Source organism: Mauremys mutica, chromosome 2, assembly GCF_020497125.1.
Source record: "Mauremys mutica isolate MM-2020 ecotype Southern chromosome 2, ASM2049712v1, whole genome shotgun sequence".
NCBI lineage: Eukaryota > Metazoa > Chordata > Testudines > Geoemydidae > Mauremys > Mauremys mutica.
Genome location: NC_059073.1, coordinates 286,734,735 through 286,748,951, shown reverse-complemented (window position 1 = coordinate 286,748,951; position 14,217 = coordinate 286,734,735).

Here is a 14,217-nt window from a genome sequence, read left to right as displayed (position 1 = left end):
ATACCCCTTTATTTCATAGGTCAAAGGCAAACTTCTGCCTCAGTTGGTCATCAACAATACATATCTGGAATCAGTGTGTTGGTATTGTTATAATTCTATTACCTATTTTAAGAATGTGTTTATTGAATGCTTGTGAGTTGCTACATGCATATGTGACCTTCCTACCTTGAAACCAGCTTGTTTCTCTTTAATCACACTATTATTTCAAAATGTCCTTCCATTTAAGCTTTATTGTAGCTTCTAATGCTTTGCCCTACAACTGAATAGTGTGCCCTTAAACATTTTCCTAACAGAAATGACTGGAGAAATTGGCCATTTTGAATTCTTCTGAATTATGAGAGCTTTAAAAAAATGCAGTTAAAGCGCCTTTAATTTCTGTCACCAATCCGTTATCCTCTCTCCCCTCAGACAGTTTTTAAGTATATAAGCATTAGATGATACAAATCATGTAGTATAGGGCTTCTGGTATGGGTGTTTGTTAGTTTAATTTTCCAGGTTCCTTTTTAACAATTTTTGAGTTTTATATAGATGTACAAAACTCTGTATACACTGTCATGAGTAATCACTCTGTTATGTTCTCTAGTGTGCTTCAGTGTAATATTATTTCAAACGGCACTATGTTAAAGCACACTAAGGGACCTTTACTGTGTACCAGCAAGGTCTACACCAGGGGAAGGCAACCTATGGCACGCGTGCCAAAGACGGCACGCAAACTGATTTTCAGTGGCACTCACACTGCCCAAGTCCTGGCCACCGGTCCGGGGGGCTCTGCATTTTAATTTAATTTTAAATGAAGCTTCTTAAACATTTTAAAAACCTTATTTACTTTACATACTACAATAGTTTAGATATATAATATAGACTTATAGAAAGAGACCTTCTAAAAAATTTAAAATGTATTACCGGTGCGCGAAACCTTAAATTAGAGTGAATAAATGAAGACTCGGCACAGCACTTCTGAAAGGTTGCCGACCCCTGGTCTACACAGACCAATTAATGCACAATATGCTAGTGCGCTTTAGAAATTGCACTCCCATAGTCTGCACTACTGCTCTGGACAGACAAGTCCTTGGATACAAATAAACGTATCTGTTCCCCCACCCTGTGTTTATTCAATAAACACCTATGTCAGATTTTTTTTAAACAGGGGTGTTTTATCCATGTGTATGGGTTAAAACTGAAAATCAGAAGCCCTATGTATTAATACAACACAGTGTATCAGTATAGCATTTACAGTTCATACTATATATGTCACATACATTACCCCCACATGCTTCACAAGCAGTTTACTCAGGGCCAGATTTTGGGTATTGCATTTGCCTCGTCTGCTCCCATGAGCCTGAGGGAAGGGGTTAGGAAAGAAGGAGGAGATGCCATTGGTCTCCATGGGACACACTGGATGTCAAGTGCTTTTGGCCACTTCGTTTAGGTACCTCAATGGGAGCTGGGGGCTACTGAAAACCTGGCTCCCATGGGGGTGCTGAGGATTTTTTGAAAAATTGTCCCATTGATTATAACACGCACATAGCTAACAAACAGCACTAACATACAACCACGTCGGGGGTGACAGTGTACCAGTCGGCCAGAGTAATTTTGCCAGACATCAGGGACCGAGGGGATGCCATGGCTTCAGACCAAGGAAATAAGATTGTCTGGGCAAGGAAATCAGAGTTTCATGCTTAATACGACATGTTGTAAACCCTCCCTCTCTATAGTAATGGCTGCTATTATGTGCAGCATTGCTGGTGCCTGGCTTTGAAAATAAAGAACTTGAATTGTAATTGGGAGCAAACACTGTGTATTTCATCCTAAAAGTGATGGAGTTCTAATTTCATTCCCTGAACAGTTTTATTAGCAACCATTTCTTACATTTATAAGGCTGTCCATTCAGTAAGTGCTTTACAAACTGAAAAACAAACCACAGCTACCTTTCAGATGGGGGAGTGTTTCCATCCAGCACGCTGGCTTGTCCTTGAAGATGTCACATCCAAACAATTAAGCAGTCTACTCCAGTCATCTAACAGGTTCACAGCACACGGCAATACAACAGCAGTTTTAAGGTAGCTGCTCACCAGGAAAATTTCAGTTAGCATGAGACAATGTCTTCTAAGCCCTGGTCTACACACAGCCCCTGGTTCGAACTAGGGTACGCGAATTCAGCTACGTGAATAACGTAGCTGAATTCGAACTACCCTAGTTCGAATGACTTACCGTCCAAACGCCGCGGAAGCGAACTCCGCGGCTCCAAGGTCGACTCCGGCAACTCCTCCTGCTGCGGTGGAGTACCGGAGTCGACCGCGGCGCTTCCGGAGTTCGAACTATCGCGTCTAGATCAGACGCAATAGTTCGAACTCCGAGAAGTCGAACTCGCCGCGTCGACCCGGCGGGTAAGTATAGACGTGGCCTATGTTAGGGTCAGATTATGCCATTATAAGAACATTAGAATGGCTATACTGGGTCAGACAAAAGTCCATTTAGCCCAGTATCCTGTCTTCCAACAGTGGCCAATTCCAGGTGTCCCAGAGGGAATGAACAGAACAGGTAATCATCAAGTGATCCATCCCCTGTTGCCCATTCCCAGCTTCTGGGAAACAGAGGCTAGGGACACCATCCCTACCCATCCTGACTAATAGCCATTGAGGGTCCTACCCTCCATGAACTAATCTAGTTCTTTTTTTAAACTTGCTCAGAGTTGGTAAGACAACTCCCACCTTTTCATGCTTTCTGTATGTGTATATATATCTCCTCAATATATGTTCCATTCTATGCATCCGAAGAAGTGGGCTGTAGCCCACGAAAGCTTATGCTCAAATAAATTTGTTAGTCTCTAAGGTGCCACAAGTACTCCTATTTAATACCTTGTTCACTGAGTAGCGGACTACTCGGTGAGTAAGGTACTATTCAGTGAAAGTACAGGTGGCAGAATCTGCTGCTTTAAGTAGATTGCATTTAATCACTTGTCTATAAAGGCAAATCCATCAACATAATTAAGTAAAACAGATAACAGAATTGGACCAATATCGTTTCTGCCTTAGGCTGCAGAAACTGAATCTCACTATAATGGATTCTTTCGTGTTGATGGACAATATTTGCAAGCCTGCCTGTTCAAAAATATTTCTGCAATACCAGATGGGTTTTAAAAACCTTTTTAAAGTGACCGAAGGGGCTCGCTCAGAAGGAGCGAGTCTGAGATGATTTCTGGGATTTCACAACAGTTTTTGTATTTTGCTGACTCTTGAGCTCAGATTTAAGAGTCTCTATTTAATGCTCTCATGCACCTGTGGGACTACAGCCTACATGCACCACCTGAATTTGGGTTTCCCTGGTAACAGGTGATGTGTGACTGAAAGATACTAGCTGCCCAGTTAAAAAATCAACTCCTTTGTAAGTGCTGAACAGTATTTATGCATTTTATCACTGTGACGGGTATGACACTTTACAGATGTGGTTCCTCACTGGGAGAGTTTACAATGTGCCATCTATATTATACCTGCTACGTCCTGTGTGTTTTGGAGGCTTGGCAATGCAGACTGGGCAGGAAATCTGTCTCCTGTCTCCTCCACCACTCCCCATTGTTTGGCTTTCTGTTATTCCTGATCTCAGGATTACCCATGGAAACCTTCTTAGTTTGATTAGGAGTTCAGTAAAACTGTAACTCAATCTCTTCTGCTCCTTTCCTAGCCAACTGTTCACCCTCCCCAGTCAATCCAAGACATTATTCATTATTTGCAAAGATTGCACTGGGACTTCATTTCATCCAATCTTTCTTATTTAGCTATCGTGTGTGTTTGCCGATGCCCGAGAGTCTATATATGGAAGTGTTAATGGGAAGACGTTATAGAAACACTTTATCATTAATCTTTTAGAATTGTGGAAGAATCTGCAAAGAAAAGAATACTATAATTTCCATAATTACTGCTGTGGTTCTAAAGAACGATTTTCTGTAGCTCAACAGGTTAGGGGCTGACTGAGCAAGGTAGGTTGTGTATGAAAGAACATGAAGCGATGAGAGATTAATTCCATGTGTCTCTCCAAAGATCACAGGTTATCAGTGGCGCTAACATTCCCCCCCCCAAAAAAACCCCCAACACTTATCTCAATTATTAAGCAGACACAATAGGGTTCGTTGGCAGGTAATAAAGAACTCTTTGACTGAACAACATAGAAGATGAAGAGGAAACTGTGAAATATGAAACTTGCATGCAGCAGACAACACTGACCTGTAATTTACAAAGCTTTCCTTAAAGTTGTCTTTGCTTCTTTTGCATATTATTGTCTGATATCCAGAAGATGGGTCTCCTCACGTAGAATGGACTGTGCAGCTCTAAAAATCCTAATTAAATGTAGGTGCCTAACTTTCTTCAAGGTCATATGGCATGTCAGTGACCGAGGAAGGTTAGAACCCAGATGCTCTGATTCCCAGTGTCATTTGTTAATCATTAGACCATCTACCTTCCCATGTATAGATACAGCATAGTGTATGCAAATTTTTCTCCAGTCGATCATTCAAGGATATTTTCACCATTATGTAGAAAATGCTCTGCAGACACCGTTCAACTTTTGGCACCATGCACTAGGCTACTCATGAAGCTTTATTTCAGCCTAGGAGCTTTGCAAGACTGAAACTCTGATTCTGCAGAGATTAGAAGGTGCCAGGGCTGTGCACCTGAAAGTCATAATTCGTCTTTGGTCAACTGGAAGTTTTGTTTAAGCAGAGTTCAGTAGATCATCTTTGTAACAGCTTTATGCCCATGTCCAGCTAATGCAGCCAGTAATTTGTCTTCCTCTGCAGACCTGTTAACCTGCAATGTAAATACAACCTGACTTGCTAGCACTGGGCTTGGATCATTCATAATGAGTATGAATATAGATGTGAGGATCTGAACGAATTCACATTAAAGAGAGAACGCAGAAGGAACTAAAATCAATTGGCAGTGGGGAGCGGCATTTTGACAATAAGAAAACTCATCCATCAGAGGCATGATATGCCTGAATAAAAACTTTTTGGAACTCGAGTATGGAGATGGAATTGCTTTTTTTAAAAGATTAAACATGCATACAAATATAAGCCTAAAAAAAACAAAGTTTGTGACACACAGCTTTGAATAAATAAAGGGAACAGTGGAAAGCCCAGGAAGACAAGTTGATTCAGGTGGAACACAAAAGAAAGAGGTAGAAAGCTTTTGATTTGCAATAAAGAAATTAAACCTTAGTGCAAAAGGCATGTGGAAAAGATCAGGAGACACCTCACCTCACTGCAAAAGCAACAATGCATGCTGAGAAGATACCAGGTGGCTGTGAAATGAAATAATCAAATAATGAAAGGAAGAGCAGAGAAATGGCAACTTATGTGCAAAGGAAAAAGTGGATTAAGAAAATACATTCTGTTTAGATTAGGTTTACAATCCATAACATGCAAGAAGAACCTAAAGGGAAAAAATTGTCACGTGCTTGTTCTAGTAGAAATGGTAGATTGATGCTTACTAATGTCCTGATACGTGAATCAATGCATTAAGATACTAGACATTAGACACTTCAATTCAGCGAAATATAGCAACTGATGGAGATAAGAAGCTGATGAAGTTGGTTCAATGGGGAATGAAAATTTCAGGCCCCAATTTCAGAAGTGCTCCATTCCCAGATAGGCACCAAGGATAGGAGCCTAACTTTCTTCAAGGTCATATGGCATGTCAGTGCCTAAGGGTGTCCAACTTATTTTCAATTTGACTTGTACTCCTAAGTAGAGCTGGGTGCAATTTTTCAGACAAATATCTTATTGTGGGATCATTTGATGATTCCCTTTTCTGTTCATTCCCTCTAGGGCACCTGGCATTGGCTACTGTCAGAAGACAGGATACTGGGCTAGACGGATCTTTGGTCTGACCCAGTATGGCCGTTCTTATGTTTTTATTAAAAAATGCAGTTTGGGGTCAACTGAAACTATTTGCAAATTCATGTTAAGTTCAATGACTAATTTTGACTGAATTGAAAATGGCAAAAGAGCGTTTTGTTTGACCCATTTTGTGTATTTGTTTGTTTGTTTCAGTTTTCAGGCAAAGGATTCACAAAATAGCTGAAGGAGGAGGTAGGGTGGGTACTTTCCTTATTACTTCAGCCCAGTGATTAGGGCACTTACCAAGGTGTAATGCCCCCCCGATGTGGAAAAGGGATTTGAACTTGGATCTCCTACACTGTAAGAGAGTGGCTGAGTCACTGGGCTATGCTGACAAGGGAAGTGTTTAAGCTCTCCCCTGGAAGCTGTTCCACTTATAAAAAACTACAATCACTGCAGCAAGGCCTTAAAGTTGGCTCTCCCACATCCTAGGTGAGTGCTCTAACCCACTGTAGAGTCATTTTCATTTTTTTCTCTTGGCCCAATAACTATTTGTTGTCATTCCTAGTGGCAATTCATGATATTTTGTTTTTGTCAACATGCCTGAAAATCAAAATGGAAATAACTTGGGTTCAGACAAAATGTTTCCCTTGGACATTACCAAAATGTTTTGAGTTGACGTTTTTACAATGTCTCAATTCACCCAAAAAATTCTGAAAGACGTAATTTGTGGTTTGACCTGAAATAATTTTTGTTCAATTTGTTTTTTGAAAGACCAGTGAACTGAAAAATCCATCATTTGCCTAGCTCTACTCCTAAACTAATTAGGCATGAAAATCCCACCCCAAAATGGTAGCGGAGCTTTTTTTAAAAATTGGCCACTTATTTCAGTTCCAGTTTGGAAAAGAGAAGACTAAGGGGGGACATGATAGAGGTATATAAAATCATGAGTGATGTTGAGAAAGTGGATAAGGAAAAGTTATTTACTTATTCCCATAATACAAGAACTAGGGGTCACCAAATGAAGTTAATAGGCAGCAGGTTTAAAACAAATAAAAGGAAGTTCTTCTTCACGCAGCGCACAGTCAACTTGTGGAACTCCTTACCTGAGGAGGTTGTGAAGGCTAGGACTATAACAATGTTTAAAAGGGGACTGGATAAATTCATGGTGGCTAAGTCCATAAATGGCTATTAGCCAGGATGGGTAAGAATGGTGTCCCTAGCCTCTGTTCGTCAGAGGATGGAGATGGATGGCAGGAGAGAGATCACTTGATCATTGCCTGTTAGGTTCACTCCCTCTGGGGCACCTGGCATTGGCCACTGTCGGTAGACAGATACTGGGCTAGATGGACCTTTGGTCTGACCCGGTACGGCCTTTCTTATGTTCTTATGTTCTTATGAATGGGAGCTGTTGGGAGTTGAACCCTTGGGGAAAGATTTTCTTTATATTTGTTTTATTTATGAATTTATGCTACTCTCTAAATTAGGTGGTGCAAAGGTTTTGTAGCGCTTTCCTATATTGTTAGTTTTTGGGTTTGGGCCATATCCTGTGACTTTTTTACACGTTACTTGTGTTAATTTCAGTGGGGAATTCTGCATGCAGATTGAGAGCAGGATATTACCCACAATGTGCATATACATTTCTGAGTCACATGTAACATGGGAGAACTTGTGATGAGGCTCTATGGAGCAGGCTGGCTGGTTGGACTATATTTCCCATCACTTTCTTCCTTCTTGGTGAGGGGAGGGGATGCAGCATAAGAGTCCCTGGCAATGGTGCATCATGGCAGATGTAGTCTGGCTAGAAAGCCTAGTCCAGAAAGGAAAATGGAAGCAGAAGGCAACCAAAATACAACTTTCACAAAGCACTGCAGTGCCATGTTGAATCAAAATATTTTGGTTTTCAGATATGCTGGTTTTTTCATAATATCAAAATTTACCGCAGAAAGCAGACACTTTTTGTGTGTGTGCAAAAGATGCTGTTTCATCAAAAACACAATTTTCTGTTCAAAAAGTTAGAGGGAAAGCTTTCAACCAGCCTTAGTCACACAGTATTTATGCTCCCTGACTGGATGAGTAACTGTAAGAAAGAGGGAGAAAGCATGATCCGGAATAATAAATTTTAACCCTTGTAGATATTTATTACCACTTAGTGAACCTCACGTCTATTATGTCTCTTCTGACTTCACACTAGAGGGGAAAATCATGAATTAAGTATTAAACAAATGAGCTGCTTCATCCCACAGGTTAACAGATGAAAATGTCTGACTCACTGTATGTCTCCTTCACAGGCAAAGACCAAGTCATGTTTTGGAGGAGGCAAATGTTATGCCACTTATTTTACAGAAGCAGACTCTCTCTGTGTTGTCAGCTTCAAATGTAACTCAGTTTTCTATGGTATATTCAATATTATATGCCAGCAATTCACTAGAAAGATTTTCCCCTTCAGTTGGCATGGCAGTATAATTTATGGAGTAAAAAATATTGATTTGGAAGCTGAAAAACACCTCTTCAGTAGTATGTACTGTGGCATTAGTATTAAAGATGTCAACATTTGAGCTGTTCAGCTCTCTGTATGAACATTGTTCTCAGTTCAGTACAAGCAGTTATCTGGATTTCTCTAAGGCAATGCTCTTAAGTTTTGGGGTTTTCTGATAATTCGGGGAAGAGGAAATCAAAAACAAAGCACTCACTCAGAATCAAGGCTTTCCATAACAACTATGGGAATGAATGAAATGCCCCAATCTCTTTGCAGACGCTGTTCCTGCTGCAAAATCATAGAATATTAGGGTTGGAAGAGACCTCAGGAGGTCATCTAGTCCAACCTCCTGCTCAAACCAGGACCAATCCCAACTAAATCATCCCAGCCAGGGCTTTGTCAAGCCGAGCCTTAAAAACCTCTGAGGATGGAGATTCCACCACCTTCCTACTTAACCCTCCAGTGCTTCACCACCCTCCTAGTAAAATAATGTTTCCTAATATCCAAAAGGATCGGTTTGGGTTCTGCTAATTCACACATTGCCCCAACTGCACATAAGGAAGATGGGAGTTGCTCTTTCGGGAGAGATGACCAAGTTTGTGGGCTGAGGAGGAATCCTGGGAGATGCCAACTCTAAGGAGGAGGCATGCGCTGAACTGTGTTACTTTATTCATTTCATTGCTAGGAAAGGGGGAGAGTTTGGACTCTGTATCTTGTCTAGATTGTGCTTTAGAGAAAGCTGGGAAAGGCACCTGCTCTCAACTATAGAACTGGCAGCCTCCCGTTATTTATTATTATTACTTTTACTACGATTAGCAGCTAGAAGCCCCAGTCATGGACCAGGACCCCGTGGTGCTGAGCACGGCACAAACACAGAACAAAAATAAGTCCCTGTCCCAAAGGGCTTACAATCTACATATAGGACAAGAGCGAACAGATGGCTACAGACAGGAAAACTATGGTGGGCGGTCTGCCTAAAAACACCCCGTCTTCTAAATTACTATTTTTTCAATCTATTTTGCTTTCATATTCAATGTTAGGGTTTTTTTTAAACCTGCTAGTTCACTGCAGTGTCCCAACACATGTTAGTAAGAGTATTCATGACAATAATCAGCACTTCCATTGCACTTCACAGTTCCGAAGTGTTACACAAAAGTTTTTAAATCACGGTGAGGAAGATAAGTATTCTCACCACCACATTGCTAATGGGCAATCAGACACTGTATTCCACACTCTAGTCTATATAAGTTATTATACTGCACTCATCACTATAACATTGGAGTGCCTTCTAGGAGTGCACTAAGCAACGTGACTAAGCATGTGTCACATGTTGTTTGTTCTCTCATCCTCTCCCACAAGGGAAGAAATGTGTGTACTGGAATGTCTTATTTTGGTAGGATTTTAGGTTTGGTTCACTTTAATTTTTTTCTTAATATATAAGTTTCTATGTATTCATGCTCGAGAAGGCAAGTCAGAGAAATGCACTTTGCACTTGGAGAAGAAGGTGCTGAGGTTTGTGATGGTCCTTTGTTCCTGGGGGAGTTCATTCCACTGTCTCCGCCTGGCCAGGAAAAAGTTCTGTGTCCTGCCCAGACAAACGTTACCGTAGTTGTAGTGAGTTCCATTATGCCGCAAGAGCGGAGTTGTCAACCGCAGTCTTCATCCCTTAGCATTAGATGGTCTTTTAGCTATTCTGAGCCCTCGCCATGGAGCACCTTGAATATAAAGACTCAAACCCTTGAACTTGATTTGAAATTCTGTAGGAAAACAGTGTAGAGAATGGAGGACAGGTCTGATGTGCTCACAGTAGCTCATGTTGCTGAGCAGCCACACTGCTCTCAACTACATTTGGTCAGTCTGGAGAAATTCTATTAAAGTCAATGGGTCTGATTATTAACATGATCATGGAGAATTCATCGTCAGTACATTATGTGTTATAAATGATTCACTTAGCCCTGCCCACAACTTCAATGAAGTTCAGGTGAATATGGATGTAGTTTAGAGTGAAACCTGAACAGATAAGTAGGGGTTTGGGTCACACTTTATATGATAAAAGCAGCAAAGAGTCTTGTGGCACCTTATAGACTAACAGACATTTTGGAGCATGAGCTTTCGTGGGTGAATACCCACTTCATCGGATGCATGTCCAACAAATATGATGACCATATTCATCATATGATGACCATATTTATAAATAGCTCAAAAGAGTTTATAAATAATTAACAGATGTTGTACATGTAACCCTTCTGCCAGTCAGAGATGGCAGCAATAAGGATGATTTCAGCTCTGCAGTGAGTAACAAGACTCTCCTTTGACTCTAAATTAGCTCTTTTATTACACAGTGGAGAGAATAGTCAAATAGAATCTAAGACCCTTGGACCACACCTGCACCCTCAAATACAACTTCCTCTCTCAAATCACTGGACTTTGGAACCCATGGCCCCTGCCTAGCAAGTGTTATTTAGTTGAGGGTGAGTCCCTCCATTGGGCTATGCCGAGTACAGTTCTGCTGCCCTTGATTCACACAAGACGGATAACAACCCTTTATTACTCCTGCCCCAATAACAAGGAGTCTGGGGATCCAACACCAGCCAAAAGTGATCATTTGTGCAAGCAATCCCAGCATGCTGAGCACCTAGGCAGGGTGAGTGTGCCCATGCAAATGAGATCAGCTCCTGAAGTCCTCTTCCACAGGGGAGACCTCATTCAGGCTCTGCTTACATAAGCATATTATAGACCTGAGTAATGTGTGTTATAGCACATCAGCAGAAAGTTATATATGGTGTGACAGACCCAGACCAGTGGGGTACAGGAATCTGGTAGAGGGCAAATATACTGGTCACTGGATGAATAGTTTTCTGTTCCCTGAGTGACCAGAGCAGGGGATGCCCTAGAGCAATCAGGAACCTGCTAGAACCAATTAAGACAGGCAAGCTAATTAAGACAGCTGGAGCCAGTTAGGAACTTACTAGAATCAATTCTGTCAGGCAGGCTAATCAGGACACCTGGTTTAAAAAGGCCCTCCCCTCCGTTAGTGAGGGGGCACACAAGGAGCCGGGAGCGAGAAGCTGCTGGAGGAGTGAAGAGTACAAGTGCGATCAGGCTTCAGGAGGGAGATCCTGCAGTGAGGATAAAGAAGATGCTGGGGGGGAGGCCATGGGGAAGTAGCCCAGGGAGTTGTAGCTGTCACGCAGCTGATACAGGGGACATTGTAGACAGCTGCAGTCCACAGGGCCCTGGGCTGGAACCCGGAGTAGAGTGCTGGCTTGGGTTCCCCCCATCCCCCCAACTCCTGATCTGACACAGGAGAAGTTGACCTGGTCTGTGAGACACACCAGAGGGGAAGGTCTAATCTGGAAAGGGATGTGGCCTGTCCCCGACCCACTAGGTGGGACACAGAGACTGCAGGGATTGTTCTCCCTTTCCCCCATGCTGGCCAGTGATGAGGTTAGCTGAGTGAACGGCAGGTTTGAGCCTCTATATGAAGCGGCCAAACTGAGGGGTGCCGTGAAGCTCTGAGGTGAGCAATTCTGCCAAAAAGTGCAGGACCCACCAAGGCAGAGTAGGAACTTCGTCACAATGGTTATAAGACAGGAATATAAGCACGTATTGACCTGTTAAACTCTACAATAATAGATTAATCATTTATTAATCCCTTATAAACTATTTGTCTATAAATGGCACTTTACTATAAAATGTGCCCAGTTTTTGTTTTAGGAAACTATGAGAACCTTGGTAGTTCTGCCTGGTTTCAACTAAGAACAAGACAAAACTTGCTTGGTTTTTTCTTTAAGTTTTGGGTTCGTAGTCCAGCTGAGGAGTGCAAATCCATAGGACCTGAAAGAAAAAATAGTTCACAGACACCCACTTCTCCCAACTGAAACCAAATAGCATTAACAAAGCCTGACCATGCTTAGTTCATAAGATATGTTGAATTCACCTGTCAGATCTCACCAGATCTCTGAAGCTAAATGTGATATAATGTGGCTGCACGTGAGTCCCCTTAATATTATTTAAAGTGACTAGAGAGAAAATGGGATCCTTCTAGCATTTTCTTTTCCCCATCAAACTGTGAAGACTAAACCACTGGTTTCCAGCCCCCTATGGGTCCACAGACTATATCTAAGGGGTGTGCGAATTCAGCCTCTTCTTTTTTTCTTAGTTTATGTCAGGAGTTTTGGTACTTGCGTCTTTATTTACTATCTGCTAGCAGAACCTTAAGGCTGAAAAAATAAAACATCCTAAAAACCCTAGAAGTGCCTTTCTTCAGCTTTCAGGCCACATGTGAGCTGTTTATTGACAGATAAAGTCAGAACAAGTGCAATAAATCAGGACTTTCACATCTTCCATAAAACATCTTGATGAAAATTATTTACCACAGATGCCTCTGGAGGTGAAGAAATCTTGTTTGTAAGGATGCCTGGGCAGCGTCTTAGGCAGCAAACATCCATCATGATAATCTGGCCTCTAATAACTGAACTCATATACGCAAAGACCCTGTAACTCTTATTGCTAATACATAGCTTGCACAAAATGTGATTTGGAGGGAAAACTGTAGATTTACCAATCTCAGCTCCCTCAGTCTGTTCTCAGTACTAATTGTTATGCCTTAAAGTCCATCCTCTGTCTCTTCCTTGCTACTCAATGCTCTGCACGTGTACAGGTCCAAGAACTGCTTCACCTCCATGGGAGCTGTGATCATTGGAAGTAGGAAGGATACTTTGGGGGAAATTGTATTCCTCACCTCCCTCCCTCTCTTTTCACTACTGCTGTCTCTGCTCCTGCTAGCATTAGAGTACTTCTTGCTATAAAGCTGAGCAGAGGGGGAACGTAAGATTTGGATCGGTGCTGTTTTATTTCTCGAGATTTTCTGTCTCTCTCCAAATTAGTTTGTTTCAGGTGAACTAAATGGGACAAAATATTATCACAAAACTAGATACAGGCCTGAATCAGAATCCCAGATCTGGTAATTGGCAGACTCTTGAGAAGCTCAATTGTTGGACCCAAACTCTGCAGGAGCTCCTATCATGGGTGGCGGGTGAACCATGGGCTTGGGGACACTAGCCCCTGGTCGACCCGCCCCTCCTGCCCCCACCAGAGCCCAGAGACCCCCCTAACCAGGTCCAGGGTTGGGGGGGTGGGCACTCGGGCAGCCCGGTCCCCAGTCCAAACCCCAGAGTGGCAGACGGGTGGGCAAGCAGTGCATCCCCTCCCCCAGGCCTGGAGCGCAGAGCAGGCAGGCAGCTGAGTGCAGTCCCCGGGCCCAGCGTCACGGGCAGGCCAGCGGGCGGCACTGCCCCCAACCGCGGAGCCCCAGGTGGGTGGGCAGCATGAGCACTGGTTCCCGCCACCCGGAGTCCCTGGCTGCAGGCCAGCCCCCATTAGCCCCAGCCCAGGGCAAGGGCGCCCGAGACCTCCAAAAAGTGTGGGGTTCAGGGGGGCCTGAGGTGGAGGTGAAAGCAGCCTCCTGACCACATCCCAGGCCCCCCTCCCAGGGCAGGCGCAGTGGAGGGACCCAGGCTCCCCACAGCTGCACACACGGCTCTCCCTGACTCGGCTCTGCCCGGGGCAGGGTGGCCTTTGAGCCACAGCCTGGCCATGATAAGAGCTGGGAAGCTGTTGGGAGCATGGTGGACCCTCCAAGCAGCCTCTGGCCTGTGTCCCCACCCCCTGGGCTCCCCACCTGCCCAGGACAGGTGGAGGGTCTGCAGCTCCTCACAACTGCCCATGTGGCTCTTATCACAGCCGGGCTGGGGAGAGCCGCACGGGCAGCTGTGAGGAGCTGATGATGTGGACAGGTGGTGAGCCTGGGTGGACGGGGACATGGGCCGGGAGCTGCTCTCAGCCCCCCTGCATCCTGGGAAGGTGGAGGATCTGCCATGGCTCCCCACAGCTGCTGGGGTTC